At 48.2% G+C, this 26,762-nt stretch overlaps 1 long non-coding RNA gene across 1 annotated transcript; it reads left to right on the top strand.

Moving 5' to 3' along the window:
- The first annotated feature begins 1,299 nt into the window (after positions 1 to 1,299).
- Positions 1,300 to 25,033, top strand: LOC131816522 (uncharacterized). The gene is made up of 3 exons (XR_009348091.1): positions 1,300 to 1,450; positions 23,220 to 23,368; positions 24,875 to 25,033. It is a non-coding gene; the product is annotated as an uncharacterized LOC131816522 (long non-coding RNA).
- Positions 25,034 to 26,762: the final 1,729 nt, after the last annotated feature.

The following is a 26,762-nucleotide window of genomic DNA, read 5'->3' as shown; positions in this document are numbered from 1 at the left end:
CACGAAAAGCGGGAAGGACATGGAAGCTGACTTGAACACTGATTTGCTTCTCGGCAAGAGGCCCATTTGGAGACAAAATCGTCACCCTGCACTTTCCTCACCGACCCTGAAATCACAAACAGCCTTTGGCTGGGGTCCTAACGAGCTTCTGACGAGCACAGCCCGCCCTTTTGACACAGAAAGTACAATTAGACATGCACAAGTGGCCTCTGAAATACCAGGCCGGGCACTGGGCACTTGAGCTCTCCGAAAATTCCACCCCGGGCTTTCTCAGGAAAACATTGCTTGGGCTCGTTAGGGGTGATAATGGCTAATAACACAGAGAGAACATTGTGTTTTGGTTTCAAGTCCTTGGCTAGTGCCAGATCACCACAGCAGCAAGAGAAGAATGAGCCTGTGAGTGTGTGTATTGATGTGTTAAGGGGAAGAAACTGGAGTAAAACACACAAGTGTTAAGATCAATGTCCCACCACCCACAGCCTGTGATGCTGGGAAAGTTACCAATGCCTGGGACCTCAGTCTTGGCGACTGTAAAATGAGGATAATAATAGAAACTTCCCTCCCTCTGACGTGGTGATTAAATGAGATATTGCAGGTAAAGCACTTGGCCTGATGCCTAGAGCCTAGTTAGAACTCATTCAACATTGACTATTATTAAAAGAACACGTTTTATGTGTTTTAGTGCATTTAAGAAAACATTTTCAAGTGTTTGTTTGTAAATGCCCATGCAGGAGCTGGCTGTGAACCTGGAAAGCAGGTTTGCCCTCAAAAAGCTTGAGAACAGCTAGGATGCTGAGTGAACCATTCTGGGCCTGGTCAGTTTGATGCTGGAGTGTTTGGAACAAACCAGGTGGCAGGTGTGTTTCACTTGCAAGTTTTATGCTCCTTCTAATCTTTGCTCGCTTCTTTCCTTAGGTGGGGGAGGATGGCTGGCTGTTTCTGTGGACCAGAGACAGCAGGGAGTGGGTCATTGTTTCATTTAATGCTGTAATAAAGAACTGAGATCTGCTGCATTTGCTTTTCATCTCTTCAAAACCCACTATTTTTTAGTTGTGATGATGGAATTCCACGTTACATGAACTTCAGCAAATCTACTGGGTCATGTAATTGGAGAGGACAAAGAAGGGTCTCACTAGCTTCGGTCATAGCTGGATCCAGGTGCTTAAAAAAAAGTCCCCTCCCTCCTTTTCTACTTCCTTCTCTGGTAAGCCATTAGCTCATGACTCAGATTAAGAAAGCTTCTCTCTCTCCCAGCATCTGCATACTGAATTTGAGGGTGGGGTGGCGATTCTGGTGGACTTGCTTGGTGATTTGCTCTGCTGTTGGACCAATAACGCTGGGCAGAGAAATGGGGCACCACAGGTAGGCAGACCAAGACCCATACTCCCTCTTGCAGCTGGAGGATGGTGGTGTGGCCAGCAGCCCCACAGGATGCACATGGGAGAGAGAGGTAAGGATGTGTGGCAGACACAACTGCCTATATGGGCGACCTGCTTTACTGGTATGAAGTGTGAATAGACTCCAAGCGCTTGGGTTGAGCCTCTGATGTAGACTTTAAAATTGGCCTTTCACCCAGATGTGTTTAAAATAGTGGGTCTGGCATGCTTCTGAAGAGTCAGCCTTCTTTGCATTCCGAAGTTGAGAAGTTTCTAACTATTCTTAAATCAAACCAGGTGAGTGAAAACTAGGTATTCCTAAGTGGGGCCAAACATAGAACATGGTGGTAAGTTTTCCAAGACAGTGCCCACTGAGCCTTATCCCCGACTGCTTTTATATCCTGGTGGAGTCCCCTCCCTATCTACTAGAACTGACCTGGGAACCAACAAGATATTGCAGAAATGAGTCCAAGGCTAGATCATAAAAGGCATTGTGGCTGTGGCCGTGCTTCCCTTGGATCATTCTCTGTAGAAGTCAGCTGTATGGAGCACTCCACATGGCAAGAAACTGAGGACTGCCATCAACAGCCAGTACCAACTAGCCAGACATGCGGGTGAGACACCTTGGAAGTAGGTCCTCCAGCCCCACTCAAGCCTTCAGATGATGTAGCCTTGGCTGACACCCTGGTTGCAGCCTCGCGAGAGACCCCAAGCCAGGACCACCCAGATCAACCCCTCCTGAATTCCTGACCCACAGAAACTGTATGAGATGATAACTATTCTTTGTTGCTTTGAAAGACTAAGTTTTGGGGTGATTTGTTACACAGCAGAGGGTAACTGATACAGCCATGTCAAGATAGCCTCACTTCACAGGGACAGAGTCATTGAGACAGTTTCCTTGTGTCATTTTCTTTTTTGTTTTGTTTTGGTGTGGTTTTTTTTTTTTAAGATTTTATTTATTTACTTGACAGACAGAGCTCACAAGTAGGCAGAGAGGCAGGCAGAGAGAGAGAGAGGTGGAAGCAGGCTCCCTGCTGAGCAGAGAGCCCGATGCAGGGCTCAATCCCGGGACCCTGAGACCATGACCTGAGCTGAAAGCAGAGGCTTTAACCCACTGAGCCCCCCAGGCACCCCTCCTTGTGTCATTTTCAAAACACTTCTCAATGACCCTATTAGTAATTGCTACAAAATCGAAATGTCAGGACTGGAATTGTACTGATATTACAGGGCTTCTCTGTCTCAACACTGTGGGTTTGTGGATTTAAAAAATCAGATTTACACTGGTACTTCCCCCTCCTGTAACTAGATAGGGAAGGAGTCGAGATTTGAATGGAAAGGATGCCTTCAAGATTTGTCGGTTGCCTTCTGCGTTGTAAGAGCATTCATGGCATGTGCCCTGACAATCACAGAGCAATTGCACGATTCCACAAGAGTCCCTGGATTTGGAACCCCAACAGAGTCCTCCCAGTGGGCTTCTGGCTGCAGCATTGCCTGTCCTAGCAGGCAAACTAGAATTCATGGAAGCCTGATGGTGGGCCATTTGAATCAAGACAGTAGAATCAAGGGAGGGTGAATCAAAAGGTAGATCCTGAGCCGGTTCCTCAAATGCCCCACTCCACACTGACAACCTAAGGTAACCCCAGACCCCACGCCCGGTCCCTCAGTGTGACTCTCCAAGCCTGGTCACCTGCTCTGCTTTTCCAAATGAGCTTCCCCCACCGTTCTACAAACCCTCAATCGCTTGGGTTCCAACGCCCAGGAGCCTTGCATGGGGCTCATTTCAGATCCTGTCCAGTCCCTTGTGTGCCCATTTCCTTCCCCTATGATCCAGACATGACCATCCGTCATGGGTTCTGCTGGGAAACTTTCCAAAAGACTCCATTTCCCTCTCCCCCATTTCTGAACCCCAGTAATTGAGAGAAGTGCCACACAATTTAGTGTTTCACCAGAGTACAAAGCAGGACTCTACAAGTCAAAGGAACACCAACTCGCACAGCCTCTCGCGACCCCCTGGTTCTGGGCTCAAGACACTCCTTTGGCTCTGGTTTCCTCAGAGTGTCCCCCAGCAGCCCTGTGAGGCAGGGCTGTCCCCTAGGGCCGCATAGGTGATGAGAGGCACTTTCCTCTCATTGGGCTGAGGGCTGCTGGGAACTCATCTGAAAACCAGCAAGTCCACTTGTTCAGCACGCCTTTGGTACTCACCCCCATGTTGGGTCTCATTCTGCCTGTCCAGGGGGTGCTTAGGTGCCTCAAGGTCAGGCTCCATTTCTTATGCTTCTCATAGCAGAGAGTAATGGAAGAGGATCCCTTCTTCTTGTCTCTCCTTGCATACTTTCTGTGACAGGGAGCTTATCACTTCCAGAAGCAATTCCTTTTATGGGATTGGTTTCCTCTCTGTGACTGTCACCCACTGGGCCAGTGTGCCTAATATCAAAGAACCCTAACCACCCATCACCATGTTTCCTCCTCCCTCCCTTCCTTGCCTTTGCCCATAAGTCACCAACGGATGGACTGGATACAGGGGCACTGTCTGGGGGAGATGTTGTGTTCTGTCCTGCTCTCCTGGTGCAGAGCTTCCTCGCCCTGAAGCCGGCACAGCTGCCTTGGGGGGAAATCCTGTCATCTCATTTTCCCTTAGCCTAAAATAGCCACTTCCTTATTGGGAGATGCAGGGTGGTGGGGGAGCGGAGAAAGGGACGTGGTAAGCCATCCAGACATGCCTGGTTTGCACACATTCCTGGAAAGGTCAATGTCGACATCAACCAAACATAGCAGACAAGGCATTTCCGGCTGGCCCTTCACGCAGTGTAAACAGAATGGTGAGGAAAGCCAAAACAGGGGCCCTGGACCACACACACGTAGGTGTCCTGAACGGACATACCCTCTGTGGAGCAGGACCGCCTACCAAAGGAGTTTGTCACTGTTGGCAGATTCCACTTTTGAATTTCACATCAGGTTAAGGTGATGGTCAGCTGGTCACTGGCGGGGTCATATTAAGTGAGGCGCATGGCTCTTTTGAGGTAAGTCAGTCAGTCTCCCTCTTCCGGTGGCACCACAGTTTTCCACCCACCAGGAAGGAGAGCTCACGTTGACCACACTGTGGAGCGCTCTCTGCTCCCTTCCTCAGCTAACGAAATGGCATGACTTTCTGGGAGCTTCTTAAAATACCCAGTGATCTCTTCCCAGTCCTCCTGCTGCTCTTGCTGTCCCTGTGCTTGTCCCCAGACTACACCCCCAGCTTCCCGGAGGGAGAAAGGCCAGATGTGCTGTCCCCTGGGTGTCCCTTCTGTGTGGGTGAGGAGGCAGAGGGCGGGGCCACGGGCTTGTCTGAGCGCCCTTACTCACAGGGGAGAAAGGAGAGAGGTTGGAGGAGGGACGGGCTAGAGAGTGCACGTTTTTTCTGAAAGGTCACTGGCTCCGTTGGAATCCCTAACCAAGGCAGGAGACCCCCTCCAGGATTCCGAAGGCCTCTTGGGAACAGCAGAAGGGTGGCTGGGCTCTGTCTGGGCTAAACACGTACCATCGAGCACCACCCCAGGACCACTCAATTGCAATCTGCATTTTCAATGCCTTTAAATAACACTTCCCCCTTCCTTTTATTTTAACCTTCCAGAATCAGAGCACTGACCCTGGTCAGTGGAGGCCATCTCTAAGCATGGCCATTCAGAAGCAGATATTTTGCCCAGATCTGGAATCCAGATCTGGAATCCACTCTCGGAGTCAGAACCCTGATCCAATCTAGGTTCTACGTAGGAATGAACTTTGAACAAAGGTGGTATAGCACCCCTGACCCAACCCTGCCAAGATATGTCACAACCCAGACCTATGAAGGCGACCATATTTGGAAACAGGGTCTTTGCAGGTGTAATGAGGGATCTTGGGGCATCACAGATTATCCAAGTGAGCCCCAAATTCAATGGCGGTATCCTTATGAGAGAAGAGGGGAGGCACAGAGAAGCCACGAAGATAAAAGGCAGAGACTAGAGCGGTTCAGCCACGTGCCAGGCATGTCCCGAGCCACCTACAGCTGGAAGAGGCAAGGAAGGACCCTTTCCTGAAGCTTGCAGAGTGGGTGCAGTCCTGCCAACACCTTGGTTTCAGACTTCTGGCCTCCAGAACGGCAAGAGAATAATTTTGTGTCATTGTGAGCCAATGGGTTTATGTCATTGATTATGGCAGCCTTGGGAAACTAATACGGGTGGCATTTTCTGACTGTGGAAAGGAGAAAATGGCCAAAAATGGCTCAAGAATGTAGAAATGACCTGGCCAGTCCCCAGTTACAGCAATCTTAGCTTTGTTCCCAGAATTAGCTTACTTTCCTCCTCATTTCCTTATTTCTTTTTAACGCTCCATGAAACCCAAACATAGTCGAGACGCAGGGCACCTGGCCTTGCGCGGTTGGCTGATCACCCAACCATCAGAATCACCGGAACAGCACCTTCGTGCTCCCAAACACAGAGGTTCTATTTGTAGCTAACTCCGCCCCGTTTGGAAATGATCTGAAACAGTTATGACACAACAAAACAGGGTCATAGTTTAACTACCTAAACCCCACTTAGAAAACAGACTTCATCTAACAAGCCCTTCTGCAAATAATCTCCCAGGGCTGAGTTTGCTAAGTTTCCATGACCACATGTGAAGCAAATTTAAAGCAAGGTATACTGGTACATGATTTGAGTGGAAAGAAAATCTGAAGGTTCTGGGGCTATTAGATAATTTCATCATTTCCCTCTAAAAAGTTTTTTTTTTTTTTGTGGCGGGCACCTGGGTGGCTCAGTTGGTTAAGCGGCTGCCTTTGGCTCAGGTTATGATCCCAGAGTTCTGGGATCGAGCCCCGTATCAGGCTCCTTGCTCAGTGGGGAGCCTGCTTCTCTCACTGTCTCTGCCTGCTGCTCTGCCTATGTGTGATCTCTCTCTAATAAATAAATAAATGTCTGATAAATAAAATATTTTTTTAAAAAGTTTTTGGGGGCTCCTGGGTGGCTCGGTTGGTTAAGCTTAAGCATCCAACTTGATTTTGGCTCGGGTCATGATCGAGGCCCATGTGGGGCTCGGTGCTCAGTACAGAGTCTGCCTGTCCCTCTCCCTTCCTCTCTTCCCCTTCCTCCACTCGTGCTCTCTCTCTCTCTCCCTCTTTCAAATCAACAATTGAAATTTTTATAAAAAGAACAAACTTTTGAGAATTCAGGGTCGCCTGCGTGGCTCAGTCAGTGACTCTTGATTTGGGTCCAGGTCATGATCTCAGGGTTTGTGAGATCGAGCCCCATGGCCGGCTCCGTGCTCAGTGGGGAATCTGTTCAAAGTCCCCTTTCCCTCTTCCTCTCCCTCTGCTCCTCCCCCCCACCCCCACTCTCAAGCCCTTTCTCTCTCCTCTCTTAAAAAAAAAAAAAATGTTTTCGAGATTCAAAGATAAAGATTCAGGACAGTCATTCTCAACTCTGACTCACGCTGGAATCATTGGGGGAGCTTAAAAATAACAATGTTGTGTTTCAGCCTCCCCCCCAGATCCGTTAATCAGAATCTCGGGGGGGCATCTGGGGAATCACCCACCTTGTTGGCTAGAGCTCAGCTTCCGGGGCTCTGCAGAAGTCCCCTGTGCCAGGCCCTGCTCCTAGCCTCTCCGTGCAGCCTGGGGATGGACCTGGGGATGGGCTGGCCAAGCAGACACGTGACGCTGGCCTTGAGTTGGGGGTTGTGATGCCAAGGAGTGGGACCCCCCTGGTGGCTCCATTCGGCAGCGATTGGCCCAGCCTCCCGGGGCGCTGACCAGCGTTGACAGCGGTGACGGTGCAGACTGAAGATGTGGGCTCAGAGAGGTCCAGGGACTTATCCAGGGTCCCAGAACGAAGGACTAGCAGCCAGGATTTGAACCTGGCCAGCCTGGCCCCAGAAGTTCACACACCCTAAGTACTCAACTCGATGAATTCACACAAAGTGAACCCCCCCTGAGAACCAGAACCCAAATTAAGAAACAGAACATGGCCAGTGCCCTGGAGGATCCCCAGGACCCCTCCTCCCAAATGCAGTCACCGTGGGAATTCCAGAAACGCACAGGTTATGCTTTCTTCATGTCTGACTTCTTCCACTTGCCATCATGTTGGTGAGAGTCCTTCATGCTCTTGCATGTCGCTGGGGTTTCTTCCTCCTCCTCGCTCTGTGGCATGAGCGGACTGCAACGGGTTTGCCCATCCTACTGGGCGCGGGCCCTTGGTGTCTCTAGTTTGGGACCGTGACAAACAATGCTGCTATATTCCCGTGCCTGGCAGACATCACTCTCCTCTTAGGGATTACCATAAACAATGCTGCTATATTCCCGTGCCTGGCAGACATCACTCTCCTCTTAGGGATTACCATAAACAATGCTGCTATATTCCCGTGCCTGGCAGACATCACTCTCCTCTTAGGGATTACCATAAACAATGCTGCTATATTCCCGTGCCTGGCAGACATCACTCTCCTCTTAGGGATTACCATTCCTGCCTGTATTAGCAGAGCTGGTTTATGTTGCTTACGGCAAGCGCCTTGGCTGACGCAGTGTGCAGACGCTGTTATTATTATCCCCTTTTACAGAAGAGGACACTGAGGCTCAGTGAGGTCACATGACTAACTAGTCGGGATTTGGACCAGAGCCTGACCTCCAAGCCACAAGTACCGGGATGCGTGTGCATCTCCAGTCCTCTCGGTCTGTTTTCCTGCCAAGCAGCAATTTAATAGTTAATACGCACTCCTCTGATGAAGCTGGCGGAGCATGGAGGGAGTGGGCAGACAGCTGCAGAGTCCCACTGTCCCAGGCACGGTTGTGATATCAGCTGGTGTCCCGGCTTCCTTGGACAAGTGCGTGTGGGAGGACGGGGCTTGCCCTCAGACGAGAGGGTGGGCGCCTCCGCTGTGCAGAGCAGCGTTAGAGTGGCCTGGGGAGAGAGGGCATCCCAGCCTCGAGACTCACCCTCTACCTCTCGCGTGGCTCCTAAGTATGGGAATGACATCTCCGTGCCAGGTGCACATGTCTGGAGCCTGTCCCAGTCCTGCTCACCATCTGGCAGCTCTGGGCCAGGGAGCCGTCCCCACCTACTTGCCACTGCAAATAGCAGGACAACATATGGTGGCAGAAGAGAGGGCCCAGAAGGTAGTACTTGCTGCCCAGTGGCCCAAGGGATGAGCCACCCTATGACTCACTGGAGCGGGGGTCACTTCCTTACAGGTGGAGGAGTGTGCCAGAGGCCAGGCCCTCTCAGAGCTCCCTCCTAGGGACAGGGCACAGGCCTTCCAGGGCAGCCCTCTATAAATAGCATTTGAATCAGGTTCACCCCTCCAGGAATTGGGGGTCAGAGACCCAGAGACTCAAAAGCAGGCACAGAGGTGAGAAGTCACCGGTGGCATGTCTGACAAAATGCTAAGACCCTAGGATGTATACAGTCTAGACCTCCCTTGTGTCCCTTCCTGGGGGCGGGGGGAGTGCACAGCACAAGGTGGGGATGCACATAGGGGGTTGCAATTATCAAGTGTGGTGTCTGGCCAGCAGCAGCAGCATCTGAACATATGCTAGAAATGCAAAATTTTGAGTTCCTACTGAATCACAAGCTTTGCAAGTAAGGCACAGCACTGTTTCAATAACCTCCAGGTAATTTTGATGCACGCTCTAATTTGAAGGCCACTGACATGCAACTATATGAAATAGGGAGACTCAGAAGGTTTAAGCCAACTGTCCCAAGTTACACAGTTAGCAAGAGGGACTATGTTCATTAAGATTCCATCCAGCTGTCACAAGTAGGCAGAGAGGCCAAGGGAGAGAAAGGGGGAGGCGGGATCCCTGCTGAATGGGGGGGCCCGATGCGGGGCTTGGTCCCGGAACCCCAGGACCATGAACCGAGCTGAAGGCAGAGGCTTTAACCCACTGAGCCACCCAGGCGCCCCTTTCTTGAGTTTCTTAATTGTTATAGGAAAGAGAGAATTTGTATGGGGAAGGCGCTGATAAATCCATGCATGCATAAAGAATGACCAGACATATAAATTACAATGGAAAAAGAGAGTCAAGGTTTAGAAAAGATTTGGCAATTCTTTTGATGTTTCTATCAGTAGCCCTAGAGATTTATTTTCATTATCAGAAAGTGTTCATGAATGTTCATTGAATTTATGGTCTTATTAAAATTTGCTTCAACATGTAATGGGCCTTTGAATCATGTTTGTTTATTGTACATATTTTATGAGCTTGATTAAAAAACACACATACAAAAATAAAAAAATCAATCACACACACAAAAAAGATTTGATCCAGCTGTGAATAACAGAAATAAAATTCCTAAAGTACCAAGGCTAAGCAAAATAGTTTAATTTTCCTTCATGGTCCAAGATAGCTGCTGGAGCTCCAGCCATAGTATCCACCTTCCAGGCAGCATAAAGTAGGGAAGGGAGGAAGATCATGTCCTGTGCCTTTAAGGATACTTCCTAAAATTTTATACAGGACTTCTGCTGACATCATATTGGCCCCAACTTAGTCAATTGCTTCACCTAGCAGAAAGAGGGGCTGAGAGAATAAAATCACTGTCCTGAGTGACCACACAGGCAAGTGAAATGTGGGGCTCTACTGCTATGGAAAAACGTAGACACTGGGGCAAACTAGGTAGTGTCTACCCCAAAGGACAACTGGGAATCAAACCTAGAGCTGATAGTTTCACCACCTGAAGTTATACTACATTTTTGTTTCTGTGTTGTTTTTGTCTCCCCTTTTTAGAAGTCCCATAAAGACCAAGACTTCTTGAAAGTCTTCCTGCTCCCTGCTGCTCCCCACCCCCTTGCGCCTAGAACAGTGTGTGGCATTTAGTGGAGGAGATAAATATTTGTCATCTAATGTAAAGTTTAAATAGATTAAATTAGAAGCCATATGGAAATAAACCCATTAGCAATCTGGCACACAGTGTCCTCAGAATGTGGCTGCTGCCACTTCAGACCGGGCTCAGCTGGTTGGCATCAGGGTTTCTCTCTCACACTTTAATTACCCCTGCCATCCCCTGTCTGCTTGAAGCAAGTGCCACTTCCTGACCCGGGCCCATCCTTGGGCTTTCAAGGTCAGTGGGCTTTCAAGGTCATCGGTGCTGTTTGATAGGGTCTGGAGAGCTCTTTGGCCAGTCACACCCTGGGTGAGCAGTTGGATGGGTAAAGAAAGAAAATTCACATCACAATTCCGTGTCCAACCCTGAAACCCTGAGAACCAAGCCAGTTCCAAGTCCCAGTTGGTGGGATGTGTGTCCCCACCTGGGTCTCCAGCATGCTTCAGCCTCTCCTCTTTCTCCTTCAAGCTTTCTCTTTGTCAGTGCGGGTCCCAGGAACTCTGGCGACCCTGCTTTCCGCACACTGGGCACCTGTCCTCCGGTCCCATGTTCAGTTTTGCGATATCCTGATTTTGCCTAAGTGGGTCAGACCGGATGCAGAGCGGGAGGGCTGTGTGCGCAGGCTGCTTTCCCCTGCTAAGTGGCGCACACTAACGCAGCCTCAAAAATCCAATTTAACATACATCTTGACCTCTGCACCAAAGCAAATGGGCCTTATTCAGATGTGAACAGCCTGGTGCTGAGTTTTGCAGCAGACAATAGCCCCCGTTGTGTTGTTTGGATGTAACTGTCCTAATTACCAAAACCCCTAATTTCATGGAATATTTCAGAGTGAAGCAAATCTTTACAAAGAACTGGCCTCATTTTTTTTTCTTGCAAAGATAGGGAAGGCGAGGAGGGCTCATTTAATTTATTGATAATGCAAACCTCAATTCTTGAATCTCATTTGCCCGACCTACTTGCCTCCTGGAGCTATTGTGAGAAGCCAGTGGAGACGAGGTGTTTGTGGGAACCCTTTGTGAAAGGAAGAACAACCCGCCAGCACACCGAGTCCCTGTACATTCCATACTGTGCACCTTGCAGCCTTGCCCATGGGGGGCACCCCGAGAACCCACAGAGCTCCCCCTCTGCTCCCCCCGCAACTGCCCCCCAGCTCCCTGGCCCCTGTTGCCTTCTCAACATTCAGGTGGAAACTCCGACTTCACCTCCTTGGGGAAGAGGATCCAATGAATGGGTCCCAGTGCTGACCTCACCATTCTTCTTGGCTTCCACGCCTCGCTGAAAGCGTCCCATGCGTTTGTTTCCTTGTTGTTTCTCTTCCCCACAAGGAGAGTCAGCTCCGGGAGAGGATGGAACCTGTCTGTCCTGTACCTAGTGCATCCTTTGCGTCTAGAACAGTGGCAGAGACAAATATACGCCAGTTGAGTGACTGCTGGGGAGTTTGGTTCTGGAGCGAGGGGGTAGAAATCGATTGGTTAACAAGCTGGTTAGTGTCTCTGCACCTGGGGCAGGTGTTATGGAAGGACCAGGAGCATCCTAGTACCCGGAGGAGAGTTGTGTGTGTCTTTGGTGCTTAGGGACCCTATAGGTTCATGTGAGGAAGACTAACTTGGCAGCAAAATTACTGCCTCCAAGGGGTGGGGGGTGGAGACAGCAGTCCTTCTCCTTGGGGGCGAGGCACAGGGTGGACCGCCCCTGTTCAGCAGCCTCCTCAGTCACCTCCGGGTGCCTACAGCCCTGATCCATCATTCCAGGTCCAACAAGTCCACTCCCACACCGCTCAGGGCGCCTGCATGCCTAGCAACAGCTGTCAGACACAGCCTGGCGCCTGGCTCCTGAGCTCCTTGGCCCTGCCTCCAGCCTCCATCCCCAGCCAGCAGATGCAAGGCCAAGTGCTCAGCCAAGTGCTCGGCAAGGTCTGGCTGGGGTGGGAGCGCTCAGGGCACTCGCTCAGGAGGTGGCACTTGGCCTGTGTCTTCCTGTTAGGAGTTTTAAAGCCCTCTTGCTACTTGTTTCTTTGTGTTTTCTCATCTCCTTGTCATCAATAGAATCCTCATTGCAGCCCTCCAGGAGACTGGCTCCGGGGATGACAGTCTGGCTAATAAAACCTTGAGCATTCTGCCTTCAAGGGATGCCTTGACCCACACATTCAAAGAAAGCTCCGAGCAATACATGGGGAGGATCTGCGAGGTCATGCCCAATGAGGAGCTCATTAAAATGTATTTAGAGTTGAGACCTATTTTTTTTTTTTCAAACCTCCATTATTAGGGGGAAAAATGGATTTGGAGGATGAGGAAGACTTCTTGCACAGAGAAGGTGTCAAGTGCATTTAGTTTTATAATCATTCTGCCTGGAAAGGCTGCTTATACCCAGCAGGACACGATTGTACTCAGTCTGAGGAGGGGCTAAACACGAATCAGGATGCTTTGGGGTAGTTCTTTCCTTTTTTTTTCTTTTAAACTCCATCCAAAAGCAGACACTATGCTCTTCTCATAGAATCACCTTGGCTTAATCCCTGGGCACATCCATCTCTGAGGTTCCTGTGTGAGGAATAGACAAGAAAGGAAAAGAACTTTCTAAAAGACGGCAAATAGTAATCACCCCTTAATGAAATGAGGATGTCAGAGCATGAGGAAGGAGCCTCCTGAGAATCAGGGGTCAGAGACTCACGGGTTTGCCTCAGATTTTCACCCCAAAGATGATCTCCCGATCTCAGCCCTTGGCTACTCCATCAGCTGAACCCATACCCCTTTCCGCAAGGCTCTGCTGGTGGGAACCAGGCCAGGGTATCTGAAGCTAGAAGAACAGTTTCCGGGGGCCTTCCCTTCGCAGTGCCACCGTGATGTATGTGTCCATGAGTGTGGGAGGCTCAGCCTTGCTGTGCCTCTCTTCCGCCTTCAGGGACACGCAGTCATCAACATGGCCAGAAATAAAAAGTGAAGACAGAGCAGTGCTATTCCCATCCCTCTCCCACAACTGGGCTGGCCGAGGGCGGTGCTCCACCAACGTTAGCCATCATGGTGGGTCGTTGCCGCACAGGTAATAAAACCATCCCCAGATTTGCAGCATCACCATGAAATCACGGGGATAAACTTAGAGACTAGTACCGGTGTTAGCATGCAAGTGATTCCAGGGTTTGTTGGTGAGGAGCGAAGAAGGAGAAGTTCTGCCATGTGATGGCAAACTTGTAAAATCCGCTAACTCCAAGACAGACAGGGTTCAGGCCTTCTGGGACTCAACCTACTGATAAAGCAGGTGCACATAGGGAGGCAGCGTTTCCTCCACGAAGGTACAGGGAATATCTATTCTTTCTTCTAGAGAGACAGAAGGGTTCATGGGTCACGGTGTCCTAAATCCCTAGCCCAGGAGTGTACGTGGATATGCCAGATTATACAAAGCAACGCAGTTCATCCTCTGCAGGACTGCACATCATTGTAGAAATCAGGCCTGGGTTGCTTGTTCTATGGTCTAAGTGAGCCACAAAAGCTAAACTCGGGCTGAAGAGGGGACCCCAGTGCCCTGCTGACATGGGGTCTGGCTGCTAATACCTCTGGGTTGGTTCTATGGAGAATAAAATGTTCTGTAGAAGACCACCAGGAATGGGCCTTAGAGAGTGATTAGTCAACCCCCTCCCTCCAGCCAACAGGCCGACAGGTGTTACTAGTAATCATCACCATCACTGTGGCATGAGTGCCTGAGAAGACCCTGTTTGGGTTATAATGTAAGTGCCTGACACTAAGCTTTTGATGCCTGAGGCATCTCTTTCATATACACCCACATCAGAGCAACACATTGCCAGCTGCGTGGCGTGGTCACCAGCTACACAATGAGATAAAGAGCCAGGCTGCCCTACCCAGGAAGTTCCTCTTTTAGAAAGCCCTGGGTGACCTAGATCACCAACCACTTAAGTCATTCTGTTTTTCCCTTCTGGCAGCCTAATCCCTGCTCCCTTATTTTAAATCTGTCAATAAACAGTTATCTGAAAAATCCTAGGTTTCCCACCCTCGACCCCCTAAAAAAGCAGAGCTCTAGGTCTGCTCTCAGTCCTCTCTCTCTCTCTCTGACCTTGCTGTGTGGGCCTGGGTGTGGAGCGTACCTTACAGGACTTGTGAGAAATAAACCTTGTGTTTCCAAGTTCCCCAGATTATTATTGTTGAGGTGTGTCTTGCAATCATAAGAACCACAGGGCTACAATCATCAGAACCACCCACCATGTTGGCTATGGTGAGGAAAATATCTCATCACAAGTAATACAGGCCCAGGTGAACACCCCAGACTGTCCTAACTGGTAGCACCACCACTGATAGGCTGAGACCAACACAGAACAACCACTATTACTGTCATCATTATCAATCACCATCACCCTCATCAACACTAACACCATCACCACCATCATCAAAAACAGCATCTTCACCACCATCATCGCTAACACCATTATCACCATCACCACCATCATCATCACCATCATGATCATTACCACCACCACCATCACCATCAATGTGACCATCACCACTACCATCACCATTACTAACTCCATCATCACTAACTCCATCATCACATCATCATCACTTATCACTAACACTATCACCACCATCATTGCTACCATCACCATCATCACTAACTCCACCATCATCAACCCCATCATCACATCATCACCACTTATCACTAATACCACCACCACCATCATCATCACCATCACCACTAACACCATTATCACCATGATGATCATCAACACCATCATCACCATCAATGTCATTATCATCATCTCCACGATCATCACCAACATCCCCATCCCCAAAGGCCATCACTACCCTCATCATCCTCTTCATCACCATCACCACTGCTAACGCTTACTGAGCACTTGCTGTGCACCAGACACAGGGCTAAGCACTTTCCATGGCTTAATCCAGCTAATCTTCACAAGCCTAGACATGTTTATTATTATTCCAGATTTACTCATGAGGAAATGGAGGTTACATACATTCCAAGGGCGCATAGCTAGCAAGTGGTGCAGCTGGAATTTGAACACAGTTTGTCCAGCTTCAGGAACTGTGACCACTTGGCCAAGACCTTGCAGTAGAGGCAGCTGAAGGGTTGAAGGAAATATGTCTTGACTGAGTTTTCAGAATGAGTTTCTGAAAACTGCTGCCCTGCACTTGGTCTCACGTAGCATTGCTTCAAGAAGTCAGGGCAGGGAGGGAGGGAGGCTGCCATCTGGCAGCTGCTGGGTCGGGATGAAAGACTTTGGTAAATCAGACAGGAGCAGACTTTTTCATTCAGTTTGGTCCAGTTCTGCAACGGCTCCATGCACATGGCTTCTGTTCTGTCAAAGAGCAGCTTGCTTACGCCCCAGAAACATGATGGAAAAACAACCTGAGCTGGGCCACCACGGAAGGTCAGTCATGGATGCTTACCCCTCAGTAATCCTCAGACTCAGACTGTTAAATTCAGTTTTCTCAATTCTCCTTTCTGCAGCCAAAACCCAGGATGCTGTATTGTACCTTTTGTCCTGCAAACACAGCACCCCCCTGACAGCCTTCTTCATGAAAAAGACCATACGACAACACTAAAGAGCTTTGGAAAATAAAGACTACCTTTAATCCCACACTGAATGATTACTTTGGGGTTTAAATATTTATTACCTTCCAGCTTACTGTCCCTTCTGAAGCCTCAGAGACTCCCAACCATAGGATCTTAGGGCCAGAAATTTAACCTAGCTCTCTCCATTTACTGAGGAAGGGAGTGATGTTCCTGGAGTTTTGTGATGGGATTTTACACAGGGGAATAGGTGTGATTCCCTGATGGGCCGTCTAGCCACTGCTCACACTCTCTAGGCACTCCCCAGTCTCAGGGAGAATGTGTTGCCCGGGCAAAGCATTCTTTCTTTACCCACTCACCAACAGATAGAGTTTTGGTCATTTTAGTCTTAAAGTCTGTCGGTTGGACTGAAGTTAAACTTAACAACAAATGACATTTATTAGGAAAATCATGAACAAGGAAATCACTAGAATTGGAAATGTCTTTCACTGAGAGTTGTTACCCAAAACCTACAGCAAATATCATATTTAACAGCAAAACACTTGCTATGTTCCCAATGAGTCAAGAATAGGGCAAGAGCTAAGGAATTACCCACCATTGTGCAGGGGGTCCCAGCCAACCCCACAACAAGAAAAGGAAGTAAGCATTAAAAAGATTATAAAACAAGGGGTGCCTGGGTGGCTCAGTGGGTTAAAGCCTCTGCCTTTGGCTCGGGTCATGATCCCGGGATCCTGGGATCAAGCCCTGCATCAGTCTCTCTGCTTAGCGGGGAGCCTGCTTCCCTCTCTCTCTCTCCGCCTGCCTCTCTGCCTACCAAATAAATAAATAAAATCTTAAAGAAAAAAAAAAAAAAAACATTAGAAAACAAGAGTCCAAACCATCATCAGTTTTCGGTAGTAGGGTTGACTATCTAGAAAATTCAAATGAATCAACTAAAGATTCATAGAAAATCAGACTTAAAAGGAAACGTTTACAAAGACTACTGACAATAACCAATTTTAAAAGGGGAAGGGGAAAGATCAGTGATTAAGTGGACGGCACAGACGTCTGAGTACTTGGTTCTTATTGGTGGGTGTGACTGTCTTAGAGACTAAGCCTTGCAGGGCTGCAGAAGTGGTGAACATTCAAGCATTTGCTGAATGAATGAGCTGGTACTGGGCCTCCTTCCCTCCCAGTCCCTATGATGTTTGAGATCTGGCTATCACCTGTGTTACCTCCTTTAGCAGCTACCCCTGGCCTCTCTCCCCTCCTGTTCCTGCTCCCTCCAGACAAGGAAACCCAGAGAGCTCCTCCGTCCTTGGAAGGGCTGAAAGGGAATGCTAAGATCCACCAGATGCACTCAGGGTCACCATAGCACAAACAGGCTATTTTGCTGGTGAGTGCCTCCTGACCTAAAAAACTTGAAATACCTTGGGGCAAAATCAATGTTGCCAGCGGGAAAAACCTCAGAGGGCTGTCTGGACTGGGAGGAACAAAGCTGAGGAACTTGACCCAGGACTTGTCCTCAGAAAGTGACTATAAAGAACCAGAAGGGAATGAGGCTTTAAAGTCTTCCATAACCTACAAGGGCTCCCCTTCAATTTCACTTTCAGAAAACCCTGCAAAGAATTAGGGAAGGACCTCCTAGGAAGAAGGGATTTCTAAGACACCTGTTTCAGCTACTATTGCCGGAAACAAACCACCACCAAGTTTCATGGCACGGAATAATCCTTTTGTTGTGCTCGTGGATTCTGTGGGTCAGGTGCTGAATTAGGATATGTACAGAGGATTGGCTCATTTCTGCTCCATCCTGTTGGGGACTCAGCTGGGGAGCCCAGATGTCAGGACTGACTTCCTGTTGCCTTGACTCACAGTCTGGTGGTTGACACTGGTCAGTGGCTGGTACCTCAGCAGGAGCCTACATCTGGAGGCCAGCACTACTCTGGGCTTCTTCACAACAGGACTGCAGGATTTTGAGAGTTAGGGTCCCTAGAGAATGAGGCAGAAGCTGTATCACTTTTTAAAATCGTGGCGGGGGGGGGGGATGCCCCACATAACATAAAATTGCCTATTGTCACCATTTTTAAATATACCATTCACTGGTATTCAGGATCTTTACATCCATGTGGAATAGATCTGTATCTCACAAATCTGAAACTCTCTGCCCATTGAATAACAGCTTCCCTGTCCCCCCTCCCTGCAGCCCCCGGTGACCGCCATTCTATTTTCTGTTGCTGTGAATTTGACTTCTCTGGATACTACTGCATATAAGTGGAATCATATAGTATTGCCTTCAAGTTCATATGTGTTGTAGCATGTGACAGGGTTTATTTCTTTCTTTCTTTCTTTCTTTTTTTTTTTTTTTTTTGCACAGAGAGAGATCATAAGTAGGCAGAGAGGCTGAGAGAGAGAGAGAGAGAAGCAGGCTCCCCACTGAGCAGAGAGCCCAATTCGGGGCTCGATCCCAGGACCCCAAGATCATGACCTGAACTGAAGGCAGAGGCTTTAACCCACTGAGCCACCGAGGCGCCCCTATTTCTTTTTTTTTTTTTTTTAATTAAGATTTGGGGGGGAGTGATTTTAGGCTCGCAGCAAAGTTAAGTGGAAGGTACAGAGATTTCCCAAATACCTCCACTCTCTCACACGTGCACAGCCCCCCCAACAATTAACATCCTCCAGGAGAGTGCTACACTTGTTACAGTTGACCCCTGCACTGACACACCATGATCTCCCCGAATACAGAGTTGATATTACAACTCACTCTTGGTGTTGTATATTTTTTGTGTTTGGACAAATGTATAGCAACATGTAGCTATCATTACGGTATCATACAGAGTATTTCCACTGCCCTGAAGATTTCCATGCTCCGCTGACACATCCCTCCTCCTCTCCCCTCCCACTCCCGGCAAACACTGGTCTTATTACTGTCTCCTTAGTGAATGTCCCATAGCTGGAATCATACACTATGTAGTGGGTTTTCAGATTGGTTTCTTTCACTTGGTAACATTCATTTGAAGTTCCTCCATGTGATTTCTTCCCTCTTTAAGGCTGAATAATATTCCATTGTTTGCATAGTTTTGTTTAAGTACTCATCCATGAATGGACCTTTGGGCTGCTTCTGTCTCTTGACTATTTTGAATAATGCAGCTATAATAATGATGATAATAATAATAAACAGAGGTGGACAAATATTTCTTCAAGACTCTGTTTTCAATTATTTTGGATATATACCCGTAAGTGGAATTGCTGCATCATATGGTAGTTCAATTTCTAATTTTTTTTTTCCAAGTAGGCTCGCATGGTACTGTTTTCCATAACTTTAACCCAGCTGCTTTAACCCTTTGGCTGCCCAATTTTACAATCCCACCCACAGCACACAGGGGTTCTAATTTCTCTACATCCTTGCCAACTCTTACTTTCAAGTTTTTTTAAAGACTTTATTTATTCATTTTTTAAAGATTTTATTCATCTATTTGACAGAGAGAGGGAAATCACAAGTAGGCAGAGCAGCAGGCAGAGACAGAGAATGGAAAGCAGGCTCCACACTGAGCAGAGAGCCCAATGTGGGGTTCGATCCCAGGACCCCGAGATCATGACCTGAGCCAAAGGCAGAGGCTTAACCTAATGAGCCACTCAGGCACCACTAAAGACTTTATTTTTTCATTTGAGAGAGACCACAAGTGGCAGGGTAGGGGGAGTGGACAGAGGTAGAGCGAGAAGCAGGCTCCCCACTGAGCAGGGAGCCCAACATGGGGCTTGATCCTGGGACCCCAAGATAATCACCTGAGCCAAAGGCAGATGCTTAACCAACTGAGCCACCCACACGCCCTCCAAGTTTTTAAAAAAGCAATACCCGTCCTAGTGGGTGTTTTATTTTGCATTCCTCTGATGACTGGCGATGCTGAATATTATCTCATATGCTTGTTGGCTGTTTGCATATCGTCTTTGGAGAAATGTGTATTTGAGCCCTTTGTCTATTTGTTAATCGACTTATTTGTTGTTGATTTATACAAACTCTTTATGTATTCTAGATATTAAACCCAAATCTGACATAGATATGCAACTATTTTTTCCGTTTTTATGGATGTTTCATTCTGTTGATTGTGTCCTTTGCGCAAAAATCAATGCACAAAAATATAAGTTTGGCATAGTCCTATTTGTCTTTTTGTGTTTGCTGCCTGTGCATCTGGTGTCCTATTCAAGAAGTCATGCTAAATCCAAGGTCAGGAAGTTTTCCTATATGTTTTCTTCCAAATTCCTTCCATAGTCGTAGGTCTTATGTGTAGGTCTTTGCTCCTTTTGGAGGTATTTTTTGTAGATGCTGTAAGAAGAGGGTTCAACTTCATACTTTGCATGTGGATATCCAATTTTCCTAATACCAAATGCTGAAGAGACCCTCTTTTTCCATTTTAATGGTCTTGTCACCCTATCCAAGACCACGTGACAACATACATGAGGGCTGTCTCACATTTACAACAGTCTGAGAGGCTACACAGTGTCATGTAAGCCAGAACCCTGAGCCCACCCAGGCTTACGGGAGGGAGCACAGATCTCATCTCTTGATGGGAGGAGGGTCAAAGTCACGATAACAACTTTGGGACAAGAGATTGTGGCAACTATGTTCGGAAATCACCAACTATAGTAACACCTTTCTCTTCGTACCCAATTTATCTTGTAAAAGGTTGTGGAAGGCAACGCAAAATATATACCCCCAAAACGGCTAGCATGAGAAACACAGGCCATGTCGAGTGCTGGCGAGGATGTGGAGTAGTTGGAACTCTCATACACGGCTGACATGTTAAGTTGGAATAGCCCAACTGGGAAGTTGTTTGGCTGTATCTACAAATACTGAGCACGTGCAAACTGGGGGCCCCGGGGACCACATTTCCAGGCCTACAAATGGGCACCCAAAGCCATCTGTAAGAAGGTTCACAGTAGCATTCCCTATCCCCAAACCATAAAACTTCCTAAACGTCCATCCCAGTAGAATGACTAGATATTCACGTAATAGGTTACTTTATATCAATGAAACTTATAACCACTTGTCCCAGTAGGGTGTACTTCTCACAAACAAAATGTAGCCAAAGAAGCTAGAAAAAAGTGCCTGCTGTAAGAGTCCGTTTATTTAAAGTTCAGAAGCAGACAAAACTGATCTAGAATGGTTTCAGAGGTCAGGAGGATGGAGACAAGAGTGATTGGATGGAGACGTGAGAGGCTTCTCAGATGTTTGCCAAGTTCTGCTTCTTGATCAAGGTGTCAGGTACATGGCTGTGCTTGCCAAGTGAAAACTGATGGAGCTGTACACCTCAGGTCTTATCACCTTTCCGTGTATATGATACTTGAAGAGGGAAAAAATAAAAATTTTTGTGGGAGAGCATGGCTGTCTACAAAGAGACAGTGTCATGTGTGAAGATGAAAACACATCATGTGTGAAGATGAAAACACATCATTTGTTCAGTGAAAGTTACTCAGGCGCCCCACCCACCCTGTGTGCAAACCTGCACTCAGACCACAGTACGGAAGAGAGTGTAGAGGCTGGACAGAAATCATTGTCAGGGAGAGAAAGGGAGGAATCATGAGATAAGTACACATGGGCCATTACGGGTTCATAGAAGCTTGCCGCGAACTCTAAAATAATACAAATATATTGTTAAGATGATTTCCAAGCGAGTCTTTCCAACTTAGACTCACCAAGTTCAAAGATTTACTCTAAACATTCTATGTTCTCTTACCGCATGGAACAACCAAAGAGAAATTTATGTAAATTGCTTTGGAATTAGAAATAACTTTTCCTTCTGTGCGGCCTCCTGGCATAAATTAGCTCAAGGAATTTCCTGTCCTCTCATTTAAATCACATCTGTTTGGGGTTCTATTAAGTTATTTTATCTCGATTTCAGTTAGCATGAGTGTTTACTAACGAAATCCTTTCTACATATGAACTCACTGCTTTAATGTTTTTGATAATTGAAAAAAAAACACTTGCTGCTTTAAAGTTGCCCCCCAATCCCTCACAGCCATTATCCTTCCTTTTAAAGAAATCTCTAAATATTTTATTTATTTGAGAGAGAGTAAAATAGAGCTAGAGCACAAGCAGGGGATGGAGGGGCAGGAGAGAGGGAGAAGCAGACTCCCTGCTGAGCAGGGAGCCCAACTTGGGGCTCCACCCAAGTCTCCCAGGATCATAACCTGAGCCGAAGGCAGAGACTTAACCAGCTGAGCCCCCCAGGCGCTCCTCTTTCTTCTTGTTTTAATTATTCATTTATTTTTTAATTATACAAGTCAAGTAACCCCTGTGCAGCTTCTCTCAACCTTGTCCTTGGAGAACCCCACTCAAGAGGCCTCCATCATATATCCTGCCATCGCCATTCCAGCCTTGTCACTGACTGTAGAATGACATTCTCCTTGCCTGACAGGGAAGGGCTGCCTCCTGGTCTCTGTGATCCCCATCGATACCGGGAAGCCCAAGTTCACAGCAGCAGCTTACCACATCAGCCCCAGCTTATAGAGGACAGCTGCCACGAGCTTCTCAAAAATGCAGGTGCCCGGGCACCTGGAGGACTCAGTCGGTTAAGCGTCTGCCTTCGGCTCAGGTCATGATCCCAGGATTCTGGAATCCACGGCTGGCTTCCTGCTCAGCAGGGAGTCTGCTTCTCCTTCTCCCTCTGCCTGCGGATCTGCCTGTCTGTGCTTGCTCTCTCTCTCTCTCTCTCCCTGTCAAATAAATAAACAAATAAAATCTTTGAAAAATCACCCTTTTGATTTGCAGGTGGTGTCCCTTGGGTCCTCCTGAGGACCATAGCAGGGGATGGGAGCCCTGGTCTCACCGAATATATCCATATTCATAAACCCATGACCCTGACCTTCAAAGGCCCTTCCTCAATCCTGGACCAAAGTGGCTCTGGCATCTGGCCTTTATTTCCTGTAGAATATGACTAAGGATATCCCGGCAGAGTAGAAGGGGCCCCAAAGGACTTTCTCATAACAGGGATCCCCAGTCACAGATATGTATCTCTGTGTTGCTCAACCTCTCCTCTCCAGCTGCCCCAACCCCACCTCTGTTCCCCAAGTCCCTGCTGGTCACGCTGCTCAGTCCCCGATCCCATCAGTGTGGGGGCTCTTTCCTCCCAGACCAGGGTCTGCATCCCCTCACACCGCACTGGCACCTAGCCCCAGTTGTGAGCAGGGACCCAATAAAGAGTGGCAGGACTGAGTGTCGAGGAGGATGTGTCTGTCTTGTGAGACACCTGCCTCAGGCACTCTGCACAGGGCCTCCGAACTGTGGGAAGCTGGCTGTTCCCTTCCAAAAAGACAGAGAGGCTGCTGCCATGGGAGGGTTCAGAGAGATATGGGAGAGTTCCAAGATTCCCAGGCTTGCCCGAGACATCTCCTTCCCAGGATTCAGGGGTGCGCCTGTTCCCACCAGAACCCTGCTCCCCTCCCCCCCACCCTGCCGCAGGAGGCCCCTCTGAGGGGCATTGACATTCTGTCTCCTCTGCAGCTTCTGTCACTGTGCCATCAAGCCCTGGTCCCGACTGTGGGAAACCTCCTCATGCCCTGCCCTGGACGCTCACGGCTTCCGGATGGCACAGCTTCCTTCATGAGCGGCTGACCTGGGCCTGCCATGCTTCTTGAGGGTCTCCAAAGCAGGTAACAGCATCCATTCATGGTGATAATCATGGCCATTATCACTGCCTCCAGACCATTCCAGCACCGCGGCTGCGGCTTCCTCAAGTCTTTTCCTGGACTCTGCTCCTACCAGCCACAGGTGGGGTCTTCAGGACTGTTCTGTCACTGCCTGTGTCACAGCTGTCACCGCTCTGTGGACAGTCAGTCATGGGGGCCCATCCTGAGGACTCACTTCCCACAGCCATGCTTGGGGTCCTCATTCTTAGCCTACGTTCCCCAAAAAGGAGAGCCTGAGGACTCATTTGGGCATGTAAGCCCAGGAAGAAGGGGTGAGGGATGGGGAGGGGGAGGACCAGGAAGGAGACAGGGGAGGGAGGCACAGCAGGATCCAAGGACTTGTGATGAAGTTGGCCATCCTACCGGGGACTAGTGGCTCTTATGGCCTGCACTTCGAGACTCTTCCTCTAAGACAAGTGGGTGGCCAGATGCATCCTCACTGATGTTAACTGCTTTGCACCTTCGGTTGCACGCGTGAGTGCCTGATGGATGCCAGCACGCCGTGCACCGAGAGATTGGCGAGACCCCAGTGGCTGGCACAATGCTGTACAGGCCCAAGGGGAGGACTAGACAGATGGGGCGAGCTGGCAACAGCTGGGCACTGCAGTGGGTGAGGCTGAGAGGAGAAGGGGCGTGCCCATGTGGAGCCTGACACAGACACGTGGACTTTGCCCTTCCTCCGAAGCTGCTTCCCATCTGGCAGCCAGGATGAGATGTGCAACTTCAGAGGGCTCTGATGGGCTGGTGCAGGGGGCATCAGCTCCCATGTCCTCAGGGTCCCGGAAGGCAGAAGCAGGCCAAGTGAACACCACAGTGCATGCACCAGGGGCCTGAGATGTGGGCAGCCCTCGCCCCTCTAGACAAGGCTCCACTTCCCCTCCCAGTCTGCTGTGGCCACGTGCAATGTGGGGCTCGCGGTGACACCTTGGGATTTTTCAAGAGAAGCTGCAAATATGGAATTTTTTCCGTAAAACCTATTGGTTTTTAAATGGTGACTTTTTTTTAAAATTGTGGGAGCCAAATAGAATGGGTCTTCAGCAGAGCACAAACGCTGTGTGAGAGCGTGGGCTTTGCCCTATTTACTGCTGCGTCCTTGCATGTAGGGGCACTCAGGAGCTGTCTGTCAAACTCACCGAGTGGATACACCAGTGAGCATCCTTTGTCTGGGCTAAGCCTCCCAGCCCTCCCCCTCGCCCCCTCCCTCTCCTTCCCTCTCTGCTTCTCTCCCTCTCTCTCTCCCTCTCTCCCTCCTCCTTTCTTCCCTCCCTCTTGCTCTGCTGGACCTCATTTTCACATTTCAAAACGTGGAGTTTTATCTGGTAACCCTGGTAACTGACCTCTTGGAAGCCTATTTGGGAATTCTAATAGCTTGTTTTTAAATTCCAGGAAAACAAAACAAAACAAAACATAAATCCTGCCCTTGACTGTAATTTCTAATCTCCCCCTTGTCGTCTGTGGGTGTGTGTTTAGACCACAAGCTCACCTGGTAGAAGCTGTGTTTACAGTTCTGTATTGTGAGGCGGATGGAGTTGTGATGAAGATGCCCTTCAAAGTCCCCCTCCCCACAAGAAAAACTTGTGTTTTGCTGCTTGCGTGGGGGCACTTGCCCATGGCAGTGAAGCAAACGGACAGGTATTGTAACCAGGCAGAGGGAGGGGCCACATCCCTTTCCAATGTCTTTTCAAGGTAAGACTCCACTGCCTACTGTTTGAACTTGGATGAAGCCATGGTAGAGGAAGGGGTGAAAGCAAGGTCTGGCCAGGTCCATACTCGATGGAAACACCAGTGTCAGAAGGAGGCCATGAGACCAGGCTGCCAAAGCATGGTACATGCTCAGAGCCTGCTCAAGGTCTGTAAGGCAGCCACGTCTCTGAGAGAGAACTGTGTGCGACACCTCGGTTTGCATGCACGCATGTGTATATAAACATACTTAATTTTGAAGATCTAATACGTTTTCCCTTTGGCAGAAAGAGACAGTAAGGAACCAATAATAAACGATTTCCTTTCTTAAAACTTTTAAGAGACTAAAATGAGATTTCAGGACAACTCAAAAAATAGGACTCTCAGGGGAACTAGAAATGGATTCATTTCAATAAAAATGGTACCCAAGGTGACCAGCATCGCTATGATTCCCAAAAACCCTGCAAGTCTGCTCCAGGTGCCTGGTCTCACAAACAATTCTGAGTAGTATTGGCTTTTTGTAGGAATTTGTTGGTTTTTTCTCTTTGGTTTAGTTTTTTTCTTTTTTTTTTTTTTTCCCATGAATCCTTTTATTGAAAACCATGTTGTAAATAAATATTAGCTGACAGGGGAAGCCATTCATGGCAAATTATTAAGAGGAAAAAAACCGATTATAAAACAATATGATCCCAAATTTATATTAAAAGCACACATATACATCTATGCTGTAGGAAAAGAGAGACAACAAGATATTCATTGTCGATATCCTTAGGTGTTTGAAGAAATTTTTGCTTTCTTTTGTGTACTTTTGCACTTTCAAAAGTTCCTCCGCTGAATATACTTTTTGTTAATAGATTTTAAAATAATAGATATTTTTATAAGTTAAAAAACTACCTAAGGAAATTATCAGTAAGGATGAATTTAGAGGCTAGTAACAGAATGGCCTCTTTTTCACACCTAAGAAGCCTGGACGTTGGCCTTTGCAACTCCACAATGATGCTGTCAGAGACTCAAACTCTTTCTTTATATGCTTTCTGCCACTCTCGCATGTTGTGGCCTCATGATCTCAAAACGGCTACACATCGCCAGGCATTTCATCCACATTCCATCCAGAAAGAAGGAAGAAACTAGTAGCCTCGGTCACGTTTCTTTTTCCCTTTTTCATACAAGAATGCAGGTTTTTCTGGAAACCCCACTCAGCAGATTTCTGTTGATATACTTATGATCAAAACAACGTCACATGACCACCTCCAGACCAGTCACCGTCCAAGGGGAATGAGATGACCATTCCCCTAGACTAGTTCAGTTCCATCATGCTTTATCTCCCAGAGCTGGAGTAGAGGCCCTGTAGAGCACATGTAGGCAATGGATAATATTTGACCAAAAAGAGAAAAAAATGTTTTTTGCAAGAAATGTTCACCTTGCACTGTAGATTATTTTAAAATCTCTCTTCTCCACCTGCTCATGCCCCCATCCCTACCCCGGGCCCCCTGCCCACTGTCAGATCTCCCGGAGCTGCAAGCCTGGTCTCATTCATGAACACTGCACGCAGCAGGTTCTTTGGGAATCATAGTTGGGTGCATGAAGGACGGGCAGATGTGTTAGCAGCTGGTTGAAATGCCAAATACAGTTTCAGACAAATGGCGAGTTTTGAAAAGGGAGAGAGCCCTCGTGTGCC

The sequence above is a fragment of the Mustela lutreola genome, chromosome 15 (genome assembly GCF_030435805.1).
Source record: "Mustela lutreola isolate mMusLut2 chromosome 15, mMusLut2.pri, whole genome shotgun sequence".
NCBI lineage: Eukaryota > Metazoa > Chordata > Mammalia > Carnivora > Mustelidae > Mustela > Mustela lutreola.
Note: the sequence above shows the minus strand (reverse complement) of the source record. Positions and strands in the feature narration are given on the sequence as shown.